Source organism: Macrotis lagotis, chromosome 1 (genome assembly GCF_037893015.1).
Source record: "Macrotis lagotis isolate mMagLag1 chromosome 1, bilby.v1.9.chrom.fasta, whole genome shotgun sequence".
Classification (NCBI taxonomy): Eukaryota; Metazoa; Chordata; class Mammalia; order Peramelemorphia; family Peramelidae; genus Macrotis; species Macrotis lagotis.
In genome coordinates, this window is record NC_133658.1 from 291,965,843 (window position 1) to 291,986,433 (window position 20,591).

The 20,591-nt window shown below is 38.6% G+C and overlaps 1 long non-coding RNA gene across 3 annotated transcripts in view; it reads right to left on the reverse strand.

Annotated features, from left to right (window-relative positions):
- LOC141505271 (uncharacterized) overlaps positions 1-20,591 on the reverse strand; it is a 274,924-nt gene that overhangs the window by 142,846 nt on the left and 111,487 nt on the right. For 2 of the 3 annotated variants that reach the window (XR_012473575.1, XR_012473574.1), the window contains exon 2: positions 3,812-3,928. The exons of the other annotated variant lie outside the window; for it this stretch is intronic. This is a non-coding gene — a long non-coding RNA (uncharacterized LOC141505271). The remainder of the gene's footprint in view (positions 1-3,811; positions 3,929-20,591) is intronic. 3 annotated transcript variants of the gene reach the window in all.

The window sequence follows — 20,591 nt, forward strand, 5'->3', positions numbered from 1 at the left end:
CAATCCTTCCAAGCTATGTAAAACATAAACTCGTTGAGGGCAAGAACTGTTTCATTTTTGTCCTTCTAAGTACAGAGACCAGCATAGTTCCTTGCATGTTTTGTTTTTATCTGTTCCTGTAATTTCAGCTGTGGTAGAAACTTCCAGTGAGCTAATAACAATGAAGATGCCAGTTGTTTTGCAACCCATTATCTTGGAGAGTTACTTAGAGCATTGAGAGATTGTGACTTGGTGTGCTCAAAAAGCCAGCAAGCCTCTGTTAGTCTGACCAAGGCTTATCCTCCATCAAAGCCTTCTACTGTCTTTCACCCAGTAGGTGCCTAATTTGATAAATTTTTCCACACAAGTTACTTAACCTTTCAACTCCAGTAACTTCATCTATAAAATTATATCTACCCAAAGTTGTTGGGAGGAAATCACTTTTCAAACCTTGCAGTGTCAAGTTCATAGCATATGTGATAATTCTGCTACTCTCATAGAGTTCTAAGGAAGGCCTTACAGAGGGTCAGTTCATTTCTAGAGAAGTAGGATAGGAAGGATCCAGAGAAAAGTAGGATTCAGCAAGACATTCATAGAATCACAAGCAGAACTGGAAGGAACCTTAGAAGGCATCCAGCAGCATAGAAACTGAGACCAAGAAAGGTTAGGTGACTTGCTTAAAGTAAAACCTAGAGTAAAGGACAGCTAAAATTCAAACCCAGGTTCTATGAAGGATCTATGAACTCTGCACTCTATATACATATGGAGAAAGGTGGGAGGAAATTCTGAACAGTCTACAGAAAAAAAACAGGGAAGATATTCCCTCAAAAATTCAGGGAGGAGGAGGATAGAAATAAGCAGGGCTTTCCCTCTTTGGCTGTCTTATTATTTCCTAGAAATGGTTTTGGCAGAATCTAATCCATTCCAAACATGAACAAAGGCAGAAAAGAATGGACCAGGTTCGGAAGTATCTAAACAGCTTCCAGAACCAGACAGGCCTTCCACAAGGAAAACAAGAAAAGAATTTGCAGTTTCACCAAAGATTCCCTGAGAGAAGAAGGAGGCAACAGGGCATGTATCCTGCATCCGGATTACCCAATCAGGGCCAGCTCCCAGATTGTGGAAAGAGGACACAGCCAGGGCTTCCTGCTAACCGCCTCCTCCCCATCTTAGTCCCCTATTTGCCAGCATCCAAGTGACCTGAACAGGGGGACATGAGGCATAATCACAGCCATCTATTAATTTAGACTAATTTCCTGCAGTTCTAGCCTAAGTTTTCCAACAGATTCAGAACTTAAAGGTTAAAACATAACCTTGTCTCAGCAGCTCTCTGAGAGCTCTACATGCAAATGCCTACCTACAGCTAGTTCCTGGTAATTATATGCATTTCCAAACAGCCAATCAGCTGTCAGGCTGACAGATACTGATCTTTTCGTTTTATTTTTAGCTCTGTGCTTCCCCCTCTAGATGCAAAAAAAAATTCTGTTTGTTCTGTTTGCTGCAGCAGCCTTTTCCCCCTAGCACTCCAACCAGCTCTTATCTTCCCGAGGCTGGAGCAGGGAGAGTACAGAGCGGCAGTCTGACTTCCTAGCCCCCGGATTCCTTCACTGCTCCCCATGCAAGGCAGGAAAAAAGCCATGCTTCCCCCTAAGTGACTGGAAGATCCCCCCACTCCTCTTTATTTATTGGTGCCCTGGGTGTGCGTTAAGCTCTTGGAAAGGTCTGGATAGAGGAGAGAGGCACAGAAAGCTGCATCAGAGAGTCCTTTAAATTTTAAAGAAAGGCAGCCGGAAGGCAGAGAGGAACCTCCAAACATCTTCAATGGCACCTGCTTTGGGAGGGTCTGGACTTGGGTTTGAAGCTTGCGGACACCCTTGGGCAAGGGACAACGGGAAAAGAAAGCAACTTGCCTTCTAACATAGTTCCCCCTCCAATAGAGGGGGAATCCAACAGGTTTTGGGGGGGGGTTAAGTAATACTCAAGAGACATAGACAACCTCATGATAAATTTCCAGGCAGTCTGGCAACTCGTGCCCATTAGGCAAGGACTCCTTGTTCACAATACACACACACACACACACACACACACACACACACACACACACAGTCAATGGGAGTTTCCTAGCAAGGCTGCATCTCTGAAGATTGGGCAAGACTTGTCAATACTTGGATACTGGAGAAATGGAGGGAGATGCTACCAGTTGCTTGGGCAATATATTTCTCTGTTTCTTCAAAGTGTACACATAACCTCAGAGAATATGCTAAGAAAAAAGAAGTCTCTTCAAAAGACGTGAGAGGAAAGGCAGGATGGGCAAAGATAGCATGAAACTTATAAATTGTGAAATAACTGTGTAACCACAGAAACATCATTTAATCTCTCTAAGTCTCAGTTTACTTCTTTGCCAAATAGGGATAATAATAATAATAATTTAGAGAGAGAGAGAGAGAGAGAGAGATAATACACTACACAATGTTGTGAAGCAAATGCACTGTAAACCTTAAAGTGGGATACAAATTTAAACTATTGTTATATGATTCTAAAATGGGAGAAATAGGAAGAAGGATGAAAGAGATTAACGGGAGGGTGGGGGGGACAAGAATGGGAAACTCAAGGGGGAAGTAGTAGCACATTGATTTTCTACTGTCCGAGAAGCCATGTCAACAAGATGCCAACAACCTGTTGAAAAGTGGAATTTTAGCCAAATTACTGTATTGATCCAAATATAAACTGTACCTTCTTCCTAAAACTGGTTTATATGAAACGAATTCAGCCTATAATCAGTGCTGTTTTTCAATATATATGTTTGCTTGATTTTTTTCCCATTTCAGAGAGATCTGACTAATACAGTAATTGGAAATCCTGTCTACACAACACCAAAACAGAATGTTAGAGTGAATTTTTTTTCTTTCCCTGAATTGACGGGTTGTTTTGGTGTCTTTATTGTGATGGGAAGGGGTTCTCTCTAAAACCAGAGCTTATGTTACTGGTTCCTTGGAGACCAATTTTATTTTTTCCAAGTACTGTCATTCACATATAATAATGTACATTTACTTAAGCTTTGCAAGGCGCTTTCTTTACAACAACCCTTTGAGCTAGATGATGATGGCATTCTAATAACCATTTTACCAATGAAGAAACTGAAGCCTATAGCAGTATGGTCACACAATGAAGAAGTCAGAGCCAGATTTTGAGCATGAGCCTCCTAAATCTCAACTCTGTTCTCACTCATTTCATGATGAGTTGCTTTTAACAAAGAGAGGTGTTAAAGGTCTTCTACATGCTTAGTTATTTACCAACAGTAGGGATGATTTGAGCTGATCTGTCCAACCATTTCCCACTTGTGACCAAAGATATGAATTTTTTAAATGACTGGTTTGGGTCAGAGGTAACATCTATGGCCTAAAACCAGAGGAAAGCTAACTGGTTCAGCCAGCAATCAAATCCATGATGCTGGAACCTTAGCAGCACAGTATTATTATGAAAACAGTTTATACTCCTGACACTTTACAAAGCATCTTTCTCCCAATAGACCTGTGAGAAAATTGTTGCAACTATTATTATTCCCATTTTACAAATGAAAAAACAGAGGCTCAGGTGAGTTAAGTAGCTGGTCCACAATGGCAACATTAGCAGGTTGTCAAAGTCCCAAATCAAAGTCTTTTGACTTTAGATCCTGGGCTTTTATTGCCATTTTCTTTTCTAACTACTACCCACCAGAGGCAGAAAATAATTTGCTAACCAAAATCATCCTATCCTTGGAAAATTGATATTATAGGTTGACAGAAAATAAATCCCATCCACACAAGCAGAACATCCTGCCCCAAGCACCCACCTTGCACTGTACATCAAATGTATGAGTTGTAGCTATCTTATCCCGATGCCCAATGCAAGAAGGAAGTCTCGTGTAAAGTGAGAGAGGATAGTCACATAAGTGGATTCTGAGAAGAACCTAGAGAGCAGGAAAATGTATATCATGGGAAAATTTTCATAAAGATAGGAGAAAATTCTCTCTCTCTCTCTCTCTCTCTCTCTCTCTCTCTCTCTCTCTCTCTCTCTCTCTCTCCCTCCCTCCCTCCCTCCCTCCCTCCCTCCCTCCCTCTCTCCCTCTCTCCCTCTCTCTCTCTCCTGTCTTTTCCCTTTGCCTTCACTCTAGTTTGGGTCCTCCTTACTGTTTTATAAATCCCCAATTTTTGCATAGTGGATTATTCATTACAGATAGCTCCGGTGCCTTCCTTTTGCCTCTAGGATCAGATACAAACTCTACTGATATTTAAAGTATTTGATAATCGGGCCCCAGTTTATCTTTCTAGAATTATTACACATTGATTTTCTCCACATACTCAATAGTCCAACCAAAGCAGCCTATTCAACATTTCTCTCTCACCCATACCATTCAGTCCCATCTCCTTGTCTTGCTTTTGCATTGTCTCCCTTGAATGAATTGTTCTCCTTCATCTCCAACTTGTAAAAATTCAGTTGAACAACTTCTTTCTAGAGAGACCCTTTCCTGGTCTTCTTAGATGCTAGGGCTTACCTGCCCTGAAATTACCTTTTATTTACTTTGATAAATGCTATATCTGTATCTTATCTTTATTTGTATCTATATCATTTCCCCCCATAGAATGAGAATTCCTTGAGAATAATCAATCAGGAAACAATTGTTAAGCACCTACTGTATGTAACCCGGACTGGGCTAGGCATTGTAGATACAAAGACAAAATATAAAACAATCCCCCTGCCCTCAAGGAGCTTATCTTCCTTCTACTGAGAGACAATGTGTCTAAATATTATGTATGTTCAGATTAAGAGTAAAGAAAATAAATTTAAAATGTAAGGTAGCTAAGGAAGGAAAACATTAGCAATTGAGAGAATTAGAAAAGACATCATATACAAAAGATGACACTTGAGCTATATCTTCAAAGAAATGAAGGTAAAGGGAAATGAGATAGAGAAGAAAATTTAGTGAATTCTATGGCCCGTACAAAGACTCAGAGATAAGAAATTGAGTGGCATGTGTAAGAAACAAATAAAAGTCCAGTTGGCCAGACCATTGAATGTGAGAAAGTAACATAAAATGAAAGCTAGATTGGGGTTAAGCTGTAAAGAACTTTAAAAACCAAGTAGAGAAATTTATATTTTATCCCAGAGGAAACAGTAATTTTATTGAGTAGGGGATATATGCTCAGATCTATTCTTCAGGAAAATCTCTTTGGCAATTATGTGAAGGATAGACTGGAGTGAGGAAAGACTTGAGGCAGAGAGCACAAGTAGGAGTTATAGTCTCACTGATAATAATCCAGTGAGATGATGGTGAAGCAACGGGATGGTTACATGACTAAAGAGAAGGTTTGAAAGATGTCATGAAGGGGGAGATAATAAGATTTGGCAACTTAATGCATATATATATATGGTGAGGAAGAGAAAGAAGTTAAGGATAAAACTGAGGTCACAAAGTCATGAAATTGGGAAACTGAAATGAGGGCGATACCCTCCACAGAAATAAGGAAGTTTATAGAGAATTGGTTTGGGAAGAAAATATCCTGTTTTAGACATGTTGGGTTTGGGAGATCTCTGGAACATCTAGTTTGAAATGTCCACTGGTATTGTAGTTAGGGAGGCAGAGCACAAGAGAGAGACTTTGGATTGGCTATATAACTCTATGAGTAATCTGCATAGAGATGATAATTAAAGTCGAGGCAGCTGATGACATAGAGAGACAGACAGAGAGAGAATAAAGAACAAAGATCCAGATAGAGCCCTAGGGTACACTCACAGTTATGAACTGCAATATGGCTGATGAGCTAGCAAGGAGACTGCAAAGTAGAGATGTGACAAGTAGAAGGAAAACCAGGAGGAAGTAGGGTCACAAAACTCCAGAGAGGAGAACTTATTCATAGGAGAAGTCTGTCAACAGTAGTAAATGCAGCAGAAAGGTTGAGAATGGTGAGATCTGGGGAGAAAAAAGATCATCATATTTGGCAATTAAGAAATCTGGTTCAGTTCAGTGATGGAATCAGAAACTGCTCAGGACTGAGAGAGAAGTGGTAGAAAAGAAAGTAGAGGCAATGAGTTTAGACAAGTTTTTCTAGAAGTTTGGTTGAGAAATGGTGGAAAGTTAAAAGATGATGGCTTGAGATGGTAGAGCTCAGTGAAGATTTTTTTGTTTGGGGGAATTTTTTTGTATTTTAAAGAATAGGGAAGACTTCAGGCAGGTTTGAAGGCAGAGAAGGAACAAGCATGTTGAAAGAGATTGAAAATGAAGGGGCAGAAGTAACTGAGGGAGCATTTTTCTGAAGAAGATATGAGAGATAGATGGGATCCAAGGGCACAGAAATGTTTCCCTCATTATCTGAGACCAGAGGAAATAGAAAAGAATGGAGACTGATGTCAAAGTGTTTTGAGATAAAGAAAAAAAAAGGGAACTCATGTTTAATAATCTACATAGAAAGTTCTTAATAAATGTTTATTGAAGTAAGAGTAACCAAACAATGCCATGAAGCCATAAAAAAGAGATATGATGATGTACTTCCATCCATTCTCTGCAGAAATAGGAGTCTATGGGTGGGGAACCCTATATAAAATATTGGATAAGGTTTGTAGTGATGGTTTGTTTCTAGAATTTATTCCTTTTTCTCTTTTTTATATTTTTTGTTATAAGGGATAACTCTCTGGAATTGAAGGACATGATAAAAACAAAAGATCTCTATAAAAATTATAAATAAATTAACACTTTGGTTGATTGATACTTCATGTGAGGTATATTCGTACCTGATTTTTTTAAGCAAGACCATACCTATACTCACCTAACATCTTCCACTTTCTCTCTGTGAAGCTCAAAGAAATTTGTTCATTAATTCCTATAGCTTCAGAGGAAAAGTCAAGGGTCTAATACAAAGATAATTCGGCTGAAATCCAAGAGCACCACACCTCAAGCACTAGCTAGCATCCCAGCCTCCCTCTCAATCTCCCTCAAGGGATTGTAGGAGGCACACCTGAGATCACACAGAGGTACTAGAAATCCGGAATGGGCTGGCAATGAAATCAGCCTGAAGCATTAAGGCCTATTTCTGGAATACAGAAACCCCCCAAGCTGAGTTGACTTTCTTAAGACACACTGCCAAGTTTTATAGAAAAACAAAGAGAAACACACACTAGTCTCTGTTTCTTGTTATGTCTCTTCTAATTTTCTACTACCCCTCACAGGAGAAAGGACTTTCTCACCCCTAGCCCCCACATCCAAAAGAGTGCTTTGCACAAAGTAGGTTATGCTTGATGAGTGCGCAAACAGTAGATTAATGTAAACTTTCTGGAAGAGGAGCTTGTATGGTGAAGGAGGAAGAAGCTTAGGGGGAGGAATGAATGTATCAGGAACAAGATTAGTCATAAGGAAGCTGGGAGGGAAGTTGGAAGGAGAAATCATAGCAAGCTATCTCCTCAAAAAAAAGGAGAACATATAACAGTTTTGCCCTTCACAGATAGATTGTGTTTGCCCCCCAGTTCTCCCAACCACCACTAACACCCTTAGAGAAACAAAAGAGCATGCCCTGTCTGAATAGAGTCATAGAATTGTATAATGTTTTCAATTTTAGACCTTGGGGATCACACCAAGACAAAAAACCACAGAAGAGATGGCAGACAGCTGGGATCTGGAAATCTTGTAAAGGGAAGAAGGGAGATATAGGGAAGGAGGGGGTAGAACTATATTCATCCATCCATCCCTAAACTGAGTTGCACAACAGTTGTCTTTGAGGATTCTGAAACAAGAATAAGGGAGGGAGGGAGGGAGGGAGTGAAGAATGAGACACATGGGAAGATTAAATCTATATAGAACAGAGAAATCAAATGGGAGATCTGCAAGTTTAAAAACAAAAAATTAACTAGGTCATTTCCTGTAAGATGTCTGAAGAATGGGAAGGTGCCATCTGGCTGGAAATGTACAACAGTGATGCTATTTTGTAAATGAGAATATTGTCAGTGTTCTACAAGAATCACAGACCAGTCCTTGCCCTTCTTCCTTAGTTCAGATGTCCTAAGAGAAAGAATAAGGTAATACTGCCCCTTGAAACTATAAGTAACCCTTTTGACTCACCCTCTACCTCTGACCTTCAAGTCATTTTCTCAGGAGTAGGGATGAATTTGCACCAATCTGCACATCCTATGATCTCCTTTGTGATTATCGTTGTTTAGAGATAGCTGCCTGTTGCCCATATGAAGGAAGAATCTATTAGAGAATAAGATATTAACCTATTAGAGAATAAGATACCTAATGAAAATCAAACTGTTGAGTTCATGTCAAGCAAGAACATAGGCCCATTCAGTTCAGTGACACAGTCACAAACTAAGTGATTCTGATTCTCTAATGACCATGTTAGTAGGCTCCATTCACTGCTCTCAAGATGATGGGACATTGAGGATAAAGCACAACCCAACCCAAGTCCCATCTTTCCAGGACCACATGTTCCTTTGGAGAAAAAATTTATAAAAAAAATGTATGTCGGGGCAGCTAGGTGGCATAGTGGGTAAAGCACCGGCCTTGGAGTCAGGAGTACCTGGGTTCAAATCCGGTCTCAGACACTTAATTACCTAGCTGTGTGTCCTTGAGCAAGCCACTTAACCCATTAAAAAAACCTAAAAAACCTAAAAAAAAAAACCATGGAATTTCAAAGTCTTAGAAATGAAAAGAGCTTAAGAAATCCTCTAGTTATGAAATCAAAGTTAGGAGGGGCCTGATAAGCTGAGTCCGATGCACTCATTTTATAGAAAAGAAATAGACCAGAGAGGTTACATACTTTGTCCAAAGTCACACAGTATGATAAAGTATCAAAGTCAAGATTTGAACTCAGTTACATTAACTCCAGAGTCAGTGCTCTTTCCACCCATAGCACAATGCTTCTAATTCTTTTAATATACTGATACAGAAACCAGATCTGGAAAAAAAAAGTACCTTTCTCAAAGTTTCATGGTGAGTTAAAGGAGTTTAAACCCATCAGATCTCCTGACCCCAGGACTGACATTCTTGTTACCATATAACTGGAACCATTCTTTTTCTGCCACCTTTGCAAGGAAGAGTGCATAGAAAAAAAATCAAGATCCAAAGTTCATTTCCTCTGACCTCCCCTCCTCTTCTTCGTTAAGTCACACTAAATGACCAAAAATAGGTTTATCCTTCAGAGCTAATCATATCTTTCAATTCCTCTCTGCATACTTCCCTACTCCCAATTTCTCACGCAATACTGATACCTGGAATTTGCACCCATGTACTCAATTTTCCTTAACAGCTTTCAAAGTCTTTCATTGTACATTGAGAGTTTAAAAAGTTTAAAATGGAAATACCTGCTCTGAGTGTCCATAGTCTAAACTTCATTCACACTAAAATAGTCATTTCCATAAAAAAAAATATGAATGTCAGTTTTTCCCCCTATTTTCACATTAGGATGAGGATAAAGAGATATAGAGAGCACTGGGCCCTTGAAATGGGGAAAACAAGGAAAGAAGGGAAGAAGAGAGAAGCTAGAGACACCAAAGACTTTATTTTCAACACTGCAGAGACAATTAGAAACTATATGAGAAGGAGGTTTTATTCTTGTACATGGTTTAGATCAATTCCACATTGTACAATTTGCTGATTTAATATATTGTTCAGCACTCTCTACTTCATTATTTTAAAAAAACTTTATTCTCAGGGTGTTATTCATGGAGGAATTATTACCCATTAACATACCCTCAAATTAACCTACCCTCAAAAAGTTTGTAATTGAGTGGAGAAAAGAGGTACACAGTCATGAAAAGTGAAACAATTCAAAACAATACAAGAGAGGTCAATAGGTAAATTATGGTGATGTGCTAAAAGAATAGCATACAAAATATGGCAAGGAACTGGATTTTTCATCTATTTAGTTTCCTTAAGACAAGGCATGGTTTCCATGAAATTAAAGCTGAACAAAATGAGACTTCCAATCTCCTTGGTACTTGCTGGAGAGGAAATCTGGATATGTAGAAGAGGAGAGAACCTCCCCAGCCTCCCCAGAGCAGGATCATAAGCAGTCAAGGAGCAGAACCATTACCACTATCAACATCAACAACAACAAAACAGCTCCTATATCAAGAAGACATTCTTGAGAAGAAAAAGAAATATCTTGGGCTCTTCTCCATAGCTTTCAGCACTTTCTTTCTAGAAGAGACACCCATCATTTCACAGCCAGCTTCACCTCTACCCTTACCAAGCTTGGCAACAGCTGCCTTTAACACAGAAGATTGTTTATCAACACACATTATGAGGCATGAGTCTTTTTTAAATTTACCTTGCAAGGAAGGCATTCTTTGCCATCTCCAAGCCTAGCCTAATAACCTCTTCCGCCTCACTTTCTTGGGGACTATTAGGACTGGTACAGGTATCTAAAATCCTCTAAGCATATTCCTGCCCTCAGGGAATATACAACCTAAGACATCTCCTCTGACCAATACAAAGTGCAAGTCCAACCTCAGCAGGGGGTAGCTGAAGAATTTACAGTGAAAGTAAATGGGTGAAAATTCCAGTTACATGATCTTGGACAAATAATTTTACCTTTCTCTGACACTATCACCTTATTTATAAAATGAGGGAGCTTGAATTAAATTATCTCTAAGTTCCCTTCAAGTTCTAAATGTAGATCCTATTTACTATGCTTATATGATGACAATAAATAATAATAACTGGCATGGCCTGGCACTTTAAAATTAATAAAGTGCTAAGTTCTATATTCACAAGGATTGGGTCCAATCTTGAGGTCTAATCTAGATCTTTGACCCATTTTGCCCTCATCCAGAGTTTACTTTGGGGAAATAGAGAGAGAGAGAGAAGAGACAGACAGACAGACAGACAGACTGACAGCTAGATATATGTATATGCATATATATGTGCATATACATGTGTATGTATATATATATAGGTCTAGATTTGTATAAATGTAGATAACAGAATTCTCAGTTCCTTTATAAGCATTCAAGGCCACAAATTAATATAAATTAGAAGAGAGCCTTTATTTCACCCTACTGAAAATCTGAAAAGTACATAAGACTAAATGAAACCCAAAAAGACACACAGGAAACTCATAAAGCACTTATAATGGTCCATAATCTCTTCTCAAAAGGGAACTGATCTTGCAGTTACTAAAAAGGCAATAAGCTAAAGTTCTGGTTTGGGTTTACTTCTACAGGTTAGAGTTCCCCTTCAAAGGCAAGTTTTGAGGGAGCAAGACAGACAATACACTTCCCATCTGCTTTGTACTCTGAATAAATGCCTTTATATGTTATTTCCCCTAATATAATGTGGGTTCCTTGAGAGTAGGGGTTGCATCACTGGGGAGTTATGATATTGTACCTCAAAAGGGGCTCCTAGTTCTGAGACTATGCACAAGGATTAGGTTCTTTCTGAGAGGAAGTTAGTCACTAAAAAGTAGTGTCAAGCCCCTTTTCTCAAATTCTTTGCCCCACTTTCAACAAAGAGGGAGAATCACTTAAAGTTTATTTGGCTCATATCTAAGGTCTTCTCAAAAGGAGGATTTGAAAGATATATTTATGATGTCCAATGTAGTTCAGACTGCTAGTTATTTCCATCACACAAAATAAAGACTTAAAACACAAAAGATTCACAATCCCACATCAACAATTAACATGGGGGTGGCTAGGTGGTGCAGTGGATAAAGCACCGGCTCTGGAGTCAGGAGTACCTGGGTTCAAATCCGGTCTCAGACACTAAATAATTACCTAGCTGTGTGGCCTTGGGCAAGCCACTTAACTCTATTTGCTTTGCAAAAACCTAAAAAAAAAAAATTAACATGATATAGTGACTTTTATCTCTCCCTGTCACTAGATAATCAAAATATTAAATTATGAAGTGATTACAGAAGACATTTCACCTTTACCTCAGATCTGTACTATCTGAGCAACTTCTTCAAAATTCATGACTTCTGACAAGTCAAGATAAATACAGATTGGCCTCATCCTCCTCTCAGTGGTTGTCTTCTCCAAGAAACACTAATGGTAGTAGTTATAGAGAACATTTCCTGTAGGACAGATGGCACCAAACAAATGACCCAGGAGTGCCCAATGCATTAGATTTACAGGGTTGCCTCCAAGGCTAGAAAAGTATTACAATGACATTCAGTCAACTATGCCCAGATGAAATAAAACAAAGTAGAAGAGGCAGTCAGGGTCCAAAGATCTTGACTCAGATTCACTTAGATGAACTCCTTTTCTCTAGCAGACATCATTTCTGATGCCCCTTCCCCACTCTTCACAGGAACTCCCAAGAAGGGAGTTACATGGCTCAAATTCAAGAACAGCAGAAAAGGGAGTGAAAGTTTCTTTTAAATTGACACAGAATTTTACCCTTCACCCTTTTGAGGGAGGGTGTGGTACCAAGGGACCATCCAAGGTTTGCTGTGTCATCCCAAAGGACCAAGCTTTTCAGTGTTGAGCCAGAGTAGAGGATGCACAGGAAATGATATTGATGGGAGGGATGTCTTTTTGCCCCCTTTCACACAAGGAAGCATTTTATATATATGGAAAAAGAAAGAATTTTAACCCTAGTCCTAAAGGATAGACTAGATTTGGTAAGATGGAGAAGGAAAGAGAAGGTGTTCTGGGCAAGTGAAATAATAAGAATAGAAAATGGGGAAGTTATCTAATATGTACTAACAAATATTTGTTAATTATTATATGCAACCATATAGTACTATATGAAAGACTGTCTACACTAGACTCTAGACAAAGAGGAAGATAAATAAGACAGTAGCCATTAGACTTTCAGGAGTTTACATGGGATAAAATAAATGTATTAGGAACTTACTAAGTTTCAGACAAACCTAGAAAGACTTTTATGAACTGATGAAAAGTGAAATGAGCAGAACCAGGAAAACATTGTACATTGTATCAGAAACATTAGGTGATGATCAACTGTGAATGGCTCAGCTCTTCTCAGCAACACAATGATCCAAGACAAGTACAAAGGACTGATGAAGGAAATGCTATACACATCCAGATAAAAAACTGCTGAGACTCTGAATGCAGATCAAAGCATATTTTTTGCATATTTTCTTCAATTACTTTATTCTTATTTTATAGGTGTTTTTCCTTTCAATCAAATGTTATACATAATAGCACATGTATAAGCTATATAAAACTGTCTACCATTTTGAGAAGAGGGAGGGAGGGGAAAAAATTTGGAACCCAAAAGCTTGAGAAAATGAACACAAAAATTTTCACAATATGTTATAAAGTAAAAAATAAAAAAGAACTTACTAAGCACATAGATATGTGCTAGGTCTTAGTGATTCAAAGACAAAAAGAAAAATAATACCTGGCCTCAAAGAACTTTCATTCCATTATAGCTTGCTTCTGCTTTAATTAAAGGAAATATTTGTTCTAGATTCCTTCATGAATCTTCTCAGGAACAGCGAAGTATACTTATTACTATCCTCTCATACATGTCCTCCACACAGTTTGGATCTTTCTCCCATCCCTGTATATGTAATGGAACCTTGATTGTCTGGGCATCATCTGCTCCATGAATTTTCCTTCAAAACACCTAAATAGATTATGTTTTCTTGGAGACCAGAGCTTGTCCATTTAGGGTTTTCGTGGCAGAGATACTAGAATGGTTTGTCATTTCATTCTCTGACTTTTTTTACAAATAAGAAAGTGAGGCAAACAGGGTTAAGTAACTTGCTCAGGGTCACACAGCTGAGGCTGAATTTGAACTCAGTTCCTCCTGTCTCCAGGACTAGTATTCTATCTACTTCACCACCTAGCTGCCCCTATTAAGTAGACAATTGGGTATTTTAGTCTAAAAGTAATAGAGACCCAAAAAAATAATCAATTCAAGGAAGAATTTCAGGGTGCTATGGGAGAAGCACTAACAGTAGTCCCTGGCAGTTCAGAGAAGGCACTGAGTACAATATAGGGAGGCAATCAGACTAGAGTAGAGGGCTCATTATAGGACCTAGAGAAGGATTAGAGACTCATCTACACTCTTTCTCCCAGTCTCCCTTGTGACAAAAAGGCATATTTACTTCATAGATTTTGAGCTTGAATAAACTTCAAAGATCATGCAATCTAACCTTCCTATTTTAGAGTAAAAGAAATAGAAATGACATGACTTACCCAAGGTCCCACAAAGCTGAGATTCAATCCTCAATCTTCTTAAACTTTCTACTAAAATCATGAGATTTCTAGGTTTTGTGAGGAGGGGAGGGGTGGCAATATAATTAGTTGTGATGGCCCAGAACAAAGTTTACCAGCTCTCCAGGGATCTAACCCTGGACTCAACCTCATGAATACTGTGCCCCCAAAAGCCATTGAAAATTACCAAATAGACAACACACAGTCATTCAATGTTCCATACCATGTACAGGAAGGGGAGAAAGATCCAAATTCTATGGGATGGGAGTGTGGGAGAAGAGAATAATAAGTATGCTTCTCTGTTCCTGAGAGGACTCATGAAGGAATAATTCTCTTCTTTGGTCAAAGCAAAAGCAGCATAAACATTTTTGTGGTGCTAGTTCTGAATTTCTATCTCTTGATAGAAATCAAGCTAAGGTCCCATAGACTACCCAGTCATTAGCAAAGAGATGAGAATATCAGTCTCCTATGATCCCAATAACTTCAGTAGAGGAATAAGGCACTTCCTTTGTACTAAAAAAGCTTTCAGCAAGTTCTGACTTACCTTTTTCTCCCCTTTACAGAAAAGGGGGGAAAAACAACCTCACCTTGACACAGAAATTCAACTGATCTTTTGACTTAGGAGTAACATAAACTGACTTCAATAAGTCAGCATCTTCATCATCGACAGATTTTGAGCACCTGCCAAGTATAGAGTATTCTAGGTTGGTCACAAAAGATTCACAGAGGCTTAAATTAGAATCCCTGCCCTCAAGGAGCTTGCATTCAAGTTGGAGAAATAAGTAGGAAAAGAAAGTAAAATGGTAAGGAAGTAATGGAAGAAGTGGAGTTAAAGAGATCACTGAGAGCTGAGTAGTAAGGGGGAGTCAAGTCAGGAAGCCTTTATTAAATACCTACTATATTCCAGAGACTGTGCTGACTTGTGAGGATACAAAAAAATGACAAATTACAGACCTTGTTCTCAAAGAATTCACTCTAATGGAGAGATGACATGTACCCAACTGCATAAATCAAAGATAGACAGAATCACTTAGAGATTATCTCATAGGGAAGACACTAACATTACAGGATGTTGGAAAGGTTTTTTGCAGAAGGTAAGCTTTCCGGCTAGGGGGGTTGACCAATAAAAATATTTAAAGCTGGAAGATGAGTGACTTTTTCAAGGAACAGCTAGGAGGCCAATGACTCTGGGTTGCAGAGGCCATGCTGGAGGATGAGGAACAACAGTGGAAAAAGTGGGAGGAGAAGCAGATTATGAAATGCTCTGAGCTCCAGATATAGGATTTTATAGTTGATCCTAGAGAATAGCATGGAGGGAAAGAGGAAGAAAGCCCAGAACAGAGAACCTTGGTGGACATTCACAGTTAGCAGATACAACCTGAATGAAGAATCAGAAATGGAGATTGAAAAGCACTGGTCAGACAGGTAGGAGGAGAATTAAAGAAGAACAGTGAAGGCTTTTAGTGGAAAGGGAACTTGAGGTGAGTCTTGAAGGATGAGTAAGACTTAGATAAACTGGGGGTGTGGGAATTCCTAAATTCGTAGCAGTAAGAATTGCAGATTTTGAATCTGGAGACCTGGGTTCATAACCAAGTTCTAACACTCACTAGTTATATTATTAATATTGAGGTTCGGTAAATAAATAATAATCTAAATTACCTAACATGATTGTTTGAGAAAACCATTTTGTAAATCTTTATGCACAATGTAAATGAGCTGTTATTATTATAGAGAAGGAAAAAGAATTTTTTCAGGGAAAATGTGGATCAGTCTGGTGGAGGCAGCTGTTTATATAGAGAGTGGAATAAGAAGAATATCACTGACACTGGGGATGGGGGGAAATGGGGAAGGTAAAAGATTCAACTACAGAGAGCAAGAAAATCTTAAATTTCCAAGTAGAAGAAATTTGACTTTAATTCTCAAATCTGAGTCCAATTTGTTAAATTGATTAAACTGAACCCCCTTACTCTCAAATCTTCAATCTCCTTGTCTATTGCCTCTTTCCCTGACTTTCTGGAAACAAATCCAGATCTCCCCAGTCTTTTTTTTTTTTTTAGTTTTTTGCAAAGCAATGGGGTTAAGTGGCTTGCCCCAGGCCACACAGCTAGGTAATTATTAAGTGTCTGAGGCTGAAGTTGAACTCAAGTACTACTGACTCCAGGGCCAGTGTTCTATCCACTGTGCCACCTAGCCACCCCTAGATCTCCCTATTCTTAAAAAAAAAAATCATTGGACCCTGCCATCCCCTCAAGCTTTGGTTCTATACTTCTCTCCTCTCATTTCATATCAAACTCCTAGAAACAGCAAGTTGTAATCACTGACTCTATTTCCTCAGCTCCCACTCACTTCTCAATTTCTTTTTTTTTAGGGTTTTTTTTTTTTTGAGGCAAATGGGGTTAAGTGGCTTGCCCAAGACCACACAGATAGGCAATTATTAATTAAATCTGAGGCCAGATTTGAACTCACGTACTCCTGACTCTAGGGCCAGCACTCTATCCACTGTGCCACCTAGCTGCCCCACTTCTCAATTTCTTATTCCAATCCAACCACTGCAAGGAAACCATTTTTTTCAAGGTTATCAACTATCTTTTAACTGCACAATCTGATGGTCTTTCCTTAATTCTTATCCTTTTTCATCTCTCTGTGATATTTAATCCCTTTTGTGACTCCTGCCTCCTCTACACAGGGTTCTGTCCTCTTGTCCCTGAGTTTGGGGAAAAATTATCTTTTCTACTTTTCCTTCTACCTGTCTGGTCAGTTCCCAGTGGCCTTTAAAGAACCATCATCCATGTTCCACCCCCAATGCATGTGTATCCCAGAGATCTGCTTGGGATCCTCTTTTCATCTCTCTCTACATTGCCGGTAGCATCAATTCATGTGGGTTATGATTTTCTATGCCAATGACTCCCAAATCTACATATCTAGCTCTCATGTGTCTACTGAGCTGCAATCCTGTATCACCAGCTGTCTGCTGCATATCTTCACCCTGATGGCTCATACAAATCTCAAAACTGCATGTGTACAATATGGAATTCAATACCTTTTCCCCTAAATCTACCCTGCTTCCTAAAGCTTACTAATTTTTTTTTACTGTAGGAACCACCATCCTTTTAACTACTCAAAGGGGGCCATCACCAGTTTTCTTGACCTGTCTTGCCATTGGACTCTAATGACTGGAGGAGAGAATGAGGCTGATGACTTTGCAGAGCTCCACCTCACTTAAATCCAATTCACTTGGAAGTCAAGACATCACTCTCTTGATGTCACTGGTCCTTTTTGATAATGAAGGATAGACAATAACAACAGTCACTCAAATTAAAAATTATCTTTGTTTCAAGATAAAGAATGTGCTCTGGAGTCAAAGGACCTGAGTTTAAATCCTGCCTTTGTGGTCTTGGACATGTCATTTAATTTTTCTGAGACTCAGTTTCTTCAACTATAAATAAGCTAGTAAGATGATGTCTTCTTGACTTGCTTGTGGGGGCAGAGCTATGCAGCTCAGGGGAATCAGGGAAAGAGTCATGTAGAAGGTAACACTTGACTTGAGTCTGCAAGTAAATTAACAAATCTAAGAGGCAGAAATGAAGGAGTGGAATATCCTAGCCTTGGGGTCCAACCAAGGCAAAGGGACAGAGACCAACCATAGACTTCTATGTTAGTATGAATGAAGTAATGTGTCAAAAAGAGCAGAAAGGTAGAAGTTGGACCAAGTTGAAAAAGACATTAAATACCAATCAGAAAATTTTCTATTTGATCCTGGAGGCAATAGGGAGCCACTGTATAGAGTAGGGGAACAAGATGGTCAGATTTGTGCTTTTAAAAAATCTCTTTGGCTTGGTGAAAGAAGAGTCCTAAGGCAAAGAAGTTAGTTGGGAGGCTGTTGCAATGGTCCTGGGTAAATGAGAGCCTGAACTGGAGCATTAGCTGCATAAATGAAGAAAAAAGAAGATGGGACATATAGTCAATCAATCATTTAACATTTCTTAAGCCCTGTGCTAAGTGTTAGGGATACAAAAAGGCAGAGGAGAGAGCAAAGGACAGTCCCTGCTTTCAGGGAGTTTATACTCTAGTGAGGAGACAACATGTAAACAATTGTTCATAAAGAAAATTATTTACAGGATTAATAGGAGATAATTAATAGAATGAAGGCATTGCAATTAAGAGGAATTGATAAAGTCTTCCTGTAGAAGGTGGGCTTTTGATTAGCACTTAAAGAAAATCAATGAAGTCAGTAGTGAGAGCAGAGGAAGGAGAGCAGTCCAGTCATGAGAGGAAAAAGAAAATGCCCAGAGCTGAGAGATAGGGTGTCTTGTACATGGAACAGTCAAAAGAGGGAAGATTTCACAACTAACTGGATATTAGAGATATGAAGGGTAAAAGGAGAGGGAGGAATGAAGGAATAATAGCAAATCTAGATGACAGAAAGAATAGCAGTATGTTTGATAGAAATAGCAACTTTTGAAAAAGGGTGGGTTTGAGGTTAAAGATAAGGAGCTCTGATTTTGGACATGATGAGTTTGAGATGTCTACAGGAGACAGAATTGGAAATTTCCAATAGGCAACTGGTGAGGCAGGACTGGGGAGAAAGAGACAGAGAAACAGAAGCAAACAGAAAGAGAGAAAAAGACAGAAACACAAAAAATATAACTGGCTACATAGAACCAAGATAGAATTGCATAGAGATTATTCTAGGTCCATGTGAACTAATGAGGTTACCAAAAAGAAAAAGAGAAAGAAAGGAGAAGAGGGTCTTAAACACAGCCTTGAAAGTCACCTAAAAGGGGTAATGATAAAAATGATGATCTAGCAAAAGAAATTGAAAAAAAAAATGGTCAGAGAGGAAGAAGAATCAAAGGGAGAAGCATGTACACACTAAAACCTTAACAAGAGAGAGTAACCAAGAGGAGAGGTCAAGAAGGATAACAATGAAGGAAAAAGCCAGTGGACTTGGCAATTAAGAAATCATGGGTAATCTGGGAAAGGACACATTCTTTTTTTTTTTAGGTTTTTTTTTTGGCTAGGCAAACAGGGTTAAGTGGCTTGCCCAAGGCCACACAGCTAGGTAATTATTAAGTGTCTGAAACCAAATTTGAACCCAGGTACTCCTGATTCCAGGGCTGGTGCTTTATCCACTACGCCACCTAGCCTCCCCCGAAAGGGCACATTCTTATTGGGTGATTATATATCATACTTATTTTGCATTTTTGTACTCCTAGGATAATAGAAGTTCCTTGAAGGTAGGTATTGCTTTGATTTTTGCTTTTGTATCCCTAGTAGTTAGCACAGGGTCTTATGTATAACAGTTGTTTTATAAACACTCTGAATCAAATTACTCTTTTGCCAGGTCCTCACACTTCTATGCCTTAATTGTTTTATTTTTAACTGTAATCCAGACTATTAAAACATGCAGGGAAGTCTTATATCACACGTGTTTTTACATATTTAAATATAAACCAACACTCTTGCCAGTTTAATCTTAGTAGGTAGGACTTTTTCTCCCTTTGAACACTGAACAAAAGCTCTTCATGAATAGAGATAATTCAAAGTACTTTGTAGACATTCACCTACAGACATTGCTCTGAGATGATACCCAGAATTCTTATTCCTATTCAAAATATGGGAGAACTGGTGATGACAAAGAGAAAATGTCTTTGCCAGCATTCTATATAAGGAAATAATGTCTTTAGAAGTTAGACAACAAATATTAAATACCCGTTATGTGTCTGGCACTAAGCTGAACACTAGAGGATACAAAGAAAGGCAAACCACAGTCTCTGCCCTCAAGGAGTTTCCATTCTAATGGGGGAGGCACTCAGTAAATAACTAGGTATATGCAAGAAATGTGAAGAGATGAAAAGAAGTCTGAGACGGGAAGGCAAGAACAGCAGAGCAGACTGTGATAGAGGTGACAGAGGAGAGCATTCCAGATGGGGATATCAAGCCTTTATAAGGCTTGAAAGCTCTATAAAGGTTAGAAAGAGTTTTAAATACCAAAGGTAATAGGTAAAAGTCAGGTGACCTAATCCCAATCCAAGAGACATCAGTTCTAGTAATAATAATAATAATAATAGTTTACTATTGTGCTGAATATGTACATATATATTTACATATCTACAAGAAACTCCAAACCATTTCATCATTTAGTCTTAAGCAGAAAATAACTTCTCTGTCAACTCTGTGTCCAAGTTCATTAAATAAAGGCTGAGGTTAAGCAAATATGTTTCAGTAACCAACTCCAATTCTTTGTCTTTCCATTCAACACAACATTTAAGAGTCTATTTACTATAGTGTAAAGTCCTGGACTAGGGATTAGTAATGTTAAGATGGATAACATAATACCTGTCTTTTCAAGGAGCTTATGATATTATATATATTGTACCAATATGATATACTTTTCTTTTTAAAAAAAAAAGTAAAGCTGTTTTTACTTTAAAGAACATCATATGCCCCCA